Source organism: Equus przewalskii, chromosome 21 (assembly GCF_037783145.1).
Source record: "Equus przewalskii isolate Varuska chromosome 21, EquPr2, whole genome shotgun sequence".
NCBI classification, from domain to species: Eukaryota; Metazoa; Chordata; class Mammalia; order Perissodactyla; family Equidae; genus Equus; species Equus przewalskii.
Window position 1 is genome coordinate 38,219,537 of NC_091851.1, and position 5,143 is coordinate 38,224,679.

The 5,143-nt window shown below is 58.9% G+C and overlaps 1 long non-coding RNA gene across 1 annotated transcript; it reads right to left on the reverse strand.

Moving 5' to 3' along the window:
- Positions 1-494: 494 nt before the first annotated feature.
- LOC103542265 (uncharacterized) lies at positions 495-4,910 on the reverse strand. The gene is made up of 3 exons (XR_011531169.1): positions 4,581-4,910; positions 2,005-2,200; positions 495-1,536 (listed from the first exon to the last, which is right to left on the reverse strand). It is a non-coding gene; the product is annotated as an uncharacterized lncRNA (long non-coding RNA).
- Between the last annotated feature and the right edge of the window lie 233 nt (positions 4,911-5,143).

Consider the following 5,143-nt stretch of genomic DNA (forward strand, 5'->3'; position numbering starts at 1 on the left):
GCACTCAGGAAATGTGGTGTGGGGGGATTTGTCTTGGAACCGTGGGCACAGCATTTTTTTTTTGTGCTTGGATTAATTGGGGTGGCTTTGGGGGTGGCAGCGGAGATGATTTGGGTCTGAAAGCGATGCCCCAGTCTCACCATGGCTCGGCCCCCGGCTTCAGGGGTTAATAGCCGACAGCCCGCGGCCTGTGCCTGGCACAGAGGAAGCAGCAGGAAGGAGGAGGCATTCCAGGTGGGAGGAAGGCGAGGAGACGGGAATGTGGGAGGCGTGTTAGGGGAAGAGCGAGGCGACCAGCTCGGCTGCTGGGGAGAGGCGAGAGAGGAGGCTGGAAAGACAGGGTGAGGCCCAGGACGGGGCCTCGAATGGCATGCAAGAGGAGGGTAGGCCTCGGCCCGCAGGCAGCAGGGAGCCACGGCACGCTCTGGAGCAGGAGAAGCTCTGGAAATGGGTCTAGTTTTTGGTTTGGTTTTCAATGAAATACTTTACACTTCAAAAAAGTTTCAAGGATAATAAAATAAATTTCTATACAGCCATCACTCAGCCTAAGAAGGAAACACCTCAAAACAGGTGACCCCAGTTTGCCCTGCCCCCATTTGTATCTCTCCTAAAAGTTGCTGCGCCCCTGGATCTGGTGCTCAAGATGCCACGTGAATCTTTGTCCTGGTGTTTGTCGGATGGACGGATAAAGTGCGGTCAGATGCCCGAATCTAACTGGGCAATTTTGAGAGCCCGTGGGATCACCACCCGGATCAAGTCACAGACCCGTTTGAGCCCTTGGTTTTGCTGTCCTTGAACTTCGTGTAAATGGCGTCCATCCGTGTGTGCTCTTTGCATCAGGCACTTTCCCTCGACGTCGTGCCCGTGAGCTCAGTCCGTGTTTCGTGTCAGTGCTTCATGCCTTTTCACGGCTGCGTAGCGTTCCACTGTTTCAACAGACCACAGATGGTTTAACTGCCCTGCTGTCTACGCAGACGTGCGTTCTTCCCCATTTCTGTGAACTTTCTCGTTCACAGCTTTTGGTGGACACGAGAATGCGTTTCTTCTAGTGTATATTCCAGAGTGGAACTGCCAGAGACAGGGCATGCCTGTATTTAGTTTTTGAAGCTATGGCCAGTTTCCCAAAGTGCTTGCACCACATCTTTAGCTTTTATACACACACACCCCCCGAGGGATTTGGGGTGCTGCTTTGCTTGTGGGAGTGACTGTACGGATGGCGTCCCTCATACGTTTGCATCTGCGACCAGCTCCCCTTCCACTGAGGCTCTGTTCTGGAGAGCCGTCCCCGCTGGGGTGGCTGCTCTGGTGTCTGTCACTCTTGCAGTCGGATCTGCCGGGTGAACAGACCGCGGCGCTCCTCCAGCCTCCTGAGCGTGGACGGTGAGGGTTGGCTCATTCCTGCCTGGCATCCTCATTCTGGATTCTTATGCTGTCTGTCCCGTGCTGGATGAGGACGGGGGTGGGGCTGTCGCCTCCGTCCTGGCACGTGCTGAGGACGGGGGGTGGCAACATCCGAGGGACGTGTAGGGAGCTTGGCTGTGGTGGAGGAGGAAGCAGACAAGACTGGGACTCTGGGGACCAGAAGCCCAGGGGTTAGCGCCTCCTCCCACTTTCTGCTGTGTGACCTGGGGCTGCGACTTTTCTGTTCAGAGCCTCAGTTTCCTCATCTGTAAAATGGGAATATGATAATACCTGCCTCCTAGTGATTTCGTGACAATGAAATGAGGTTCTGCGCACAAAGCACTTATGAAACGCTCAATAACTGGTTGCTACTGGCTGTCAGTACTATTGCTAGCGGCTTCTCTTTATTTCCCACGAGAAGGCTGGTGCCGCGAGGGCGAGGCCTGGTCTGCAGCCTCCTCTTCCTCCTGGGGGTCGTGGAAATCTCTGGAGTCTAACTATGTGCATTGACTGCTGCATCCCGAGCGGGTGGCCCCGGGGAGCCCAGCCGCCTCGCAGAGCCCCGAGTTTCCCCTGTAAAATGGGGCTCAGGGCAGGGCCTACCTGGCCAGGTGGTGTCCTGCTGGGCACGTGACGGCGAAAGGGGAGCTCTCTGGAGTGGGTCAGGCAGGGCCCTGGGAGGGGCGACATTCTCCCAGCAATGCTGTGGCTGATGTGATCTGAGGGGGCCCCCCAGAGACGGGGACGACAAAGGTTGGGGTGACACTCTGGCTGAGCCCCTTTAGAAGGGGGCACGGGGCTAGTGAGAAGACAGAGGAAGGGGATCTGGCCCTGCTGGCCCCGCAAAGGGCAGGGGTCAGCAGCAGCGATGTCAAGCCCCTCAACACGGCGGGGACACTCAGACCATAGCAAGAGGGAGGCTGGCGTCCCAGGTTCCCGTCCTGTCTCTGATGCCCAGGTGCTGTGTGGCCTGGCGGGCGTGGGGCACCCTCTCTGTGCCTCGGTTTCCTCTGCTGTGATTGTAGCAGGGAGGCCCCGCTCCCGCGTCTGCTGGATTTCCCGGCCCCCGCGGACCCCCTGGCCCGGCCCCCTTGCCCGCGTGGAGGCTGAGGCCAGGGCTCAGGGCCAGGGCCGCGCACCTTGACAACCCGCCCACGCCGGGCACAAAGGCCCATTGTTTGGGCCCACGTTGGCGGGGAAGCGGGCGGGGAGCAGCTGCCTTTCACCCAACCCGCTTGTGGTCGGCGGGGACTGAGGAGCGATTCAGAGGCCCCCACCCCCTGACCGGGCACCCCGCCAGGCCGCCTCCTGGGCAGGCACCCTTGCCAAACTGGGCCAGTGCCTTCCCTGAGCTGGGCCTCAGTTTCCCCAGCTGAGAAAAGGGAAGCAGAACAGCTCGGGGGAGGGCAGGGCCGGAGGTGTGGCCCGGCTGCCCTGAGACCCCCAGGCTGTGGCCTCCCCCGGCGGGAGAAGCTGCCCCTGCCACGCCCGGGGGGACCACGGGCCCTGGGCTCCGGGCCGACAGGCCTGGGTTCCAATTCTGGGTGATCTGGGGTGAGTCTGCCCACCAGCAGAGCTTCAGTTTCCCCATCTGTAGAAGGGAACTTGGAATCACGGCTCTCAGGTGAGATGCCACAAGCCTGCATCCAGTAGATCATTCATCCATCCATTCATTCATTCATTCAAAAACACACACCGGGTGTCGGCTTTGTGTGTATAGAATTCGGGGCCCAGTGCAGCGGCAAAGGCGATGCCCCTTGTCCAAAATTAAGGATTTCAAGATGGTGCCAGCTTGAAACCCAGCATAGGAGCTTCTGAGCCCGGGGCCCCATGCGATGCCTGTGTGTGGGCCCCTGCTCCAGGCAAGGGGACACAGCTCATGACACGGGGAAGCTCGTGGAGCGGCTCCCTGTCAGGGGGACAAAGGACTCCCTGGGGGTCGCCTGGGGGAGCTTGCTGAAGCCAGGTGCCCTGGAAGACTGCTCCTCCAGGGCCTGCGGTCCACGCCACATGGGCTGAGCCGGGGCAGCCAAGCTTCCCTTGGAGGCTCCGGGGTCGGCGACCCCCGCATCGGGCTGGCCCCACAACGGGAGCGGCCGACAGCCACTGAGTGTGGACTCTGAGCCGGGCCGATCTGGACGCTGCACTGGATCCCTCAGAGCAGCTCTGTAACAACCCTGCGAGCGGGCGGGGCAATGTGGCTACCCCGGGACAGATGGAGAAACTGAGGCTCAAGCCAGCAAATGGTGGAGGCAGGATTTCAACATAGGCTGTCTGGCGCCAGAGCCTTAATCCCCTCATCGCGCCCTCTGCCAAGGGGGCAGTGGTGAGCCAGGAGATGCGTGCCTGGGACAGAGGCCCTGCTGGGGTTCGAGGCTGGGAAGGGCGCGGGTGTGCTGGTGGCCCGCCAGCTGCCACTTGGGCTGGCCCTGCTGTGTGGCCCTGAGTCACAGCCTTGTCCTTGGAAGCTGGCTGTGTCCCGGGCACCTGTGGGGCCTGAGTCACAGTGGAGCACACCCTACCACCCTGCCTACCTCCTGCCTGGGCCTGGGGACAGGCAGGCCCTCAGAGTGGGTTCCCAGGCAGGAACACCCATTTCCCACCCACTTTTGGGGTCAAGAGAGAGGCGCTGTTTGCAGCCCCAGAAGCACGCATCTGCCTCCTCTCATTGAGCTCAAACCCACCCTTCCAGGCTACCCCAGGATGGATTAGCTAGCTGGTGTGTTACTGAGCTCCCCGTCAGTGGGAGCATTCAAGGTAGGATAGCCTGCCAGGGGTGCTGAGGAGTATTCCTGTATCAGATGGGGCCTGGTGCTGGAGTACGTGACTTGCAAAGCCCTAAACTTGATTCATGTGCTTATTTTTGACTAGCTACTGTGAACACATGGTACAAAATCCAAGAAGCACAAAAGGATATGGAGTGAGAAGTAAGCCTTTGCCCTCCCCGACCCCCAGCCTCCGACTTGCCCTCCCCAGAGAGAGCCGCTGTTAACCGCTCTCTTCCCCCAGAGCTGATTTACGTCCACACAAACAAACGTGTAAATCGTCCCTTCCTCCCGCCCGGACGGCAGTCGGTCTGCTTCACACCCCGGTCTCGCCTCGTTTCATTTTTGTTTTACTTGACAACTTATCTCAGGACTGTTCCAGCTCAGCACTCAGGGCTGGCCCATTCTCCTTACCTCGCCCCGCGACATTCCTTTCGTTTTCCTTCTAAATAATCGATAACGTCTTTGATTAAAGGGCTTTTCCATCCTGATTCCACACTGTGGGATCCGCGCTGTCCTTCGCTCTGGCGGCGGCCTGAGAAAATGTTCAAAGTTTGACGAGAAACTGGAAGCTCTTCCCACATCTGTGGGGACTTTTCTCATCTGGTTTTGGTTGAAATTATAAGAGAAATAAAAGAGACAAAGTGAGAGAGGGAGAGAGAGAGAGAGCCCTCCACCCACATCCCTCCATGCCAGGCGCCGGCCATCTCATGGTGAACCCCACAGGCAGCAGCTTATCTACCTATGGTGCTGCCAGGAGGTGCCATGTGTGGTGGCAGGGAGCCCCGAGGGGAAGACTTCCCCTGTGTGGGTGTGTGTGTGTGTAAGGGGTCAGGGATGGTTCCTCAGGGGAGGGACTATTTAGGTGGGGCTTTAAGGGATGCATAGGAGTTCATATGCGAAGTATGGAGATGGGCCTACCAGACAGAGGGAACAGCATGAAGAGCAAAACTACTTGGTAGATGCAGAAACAACTA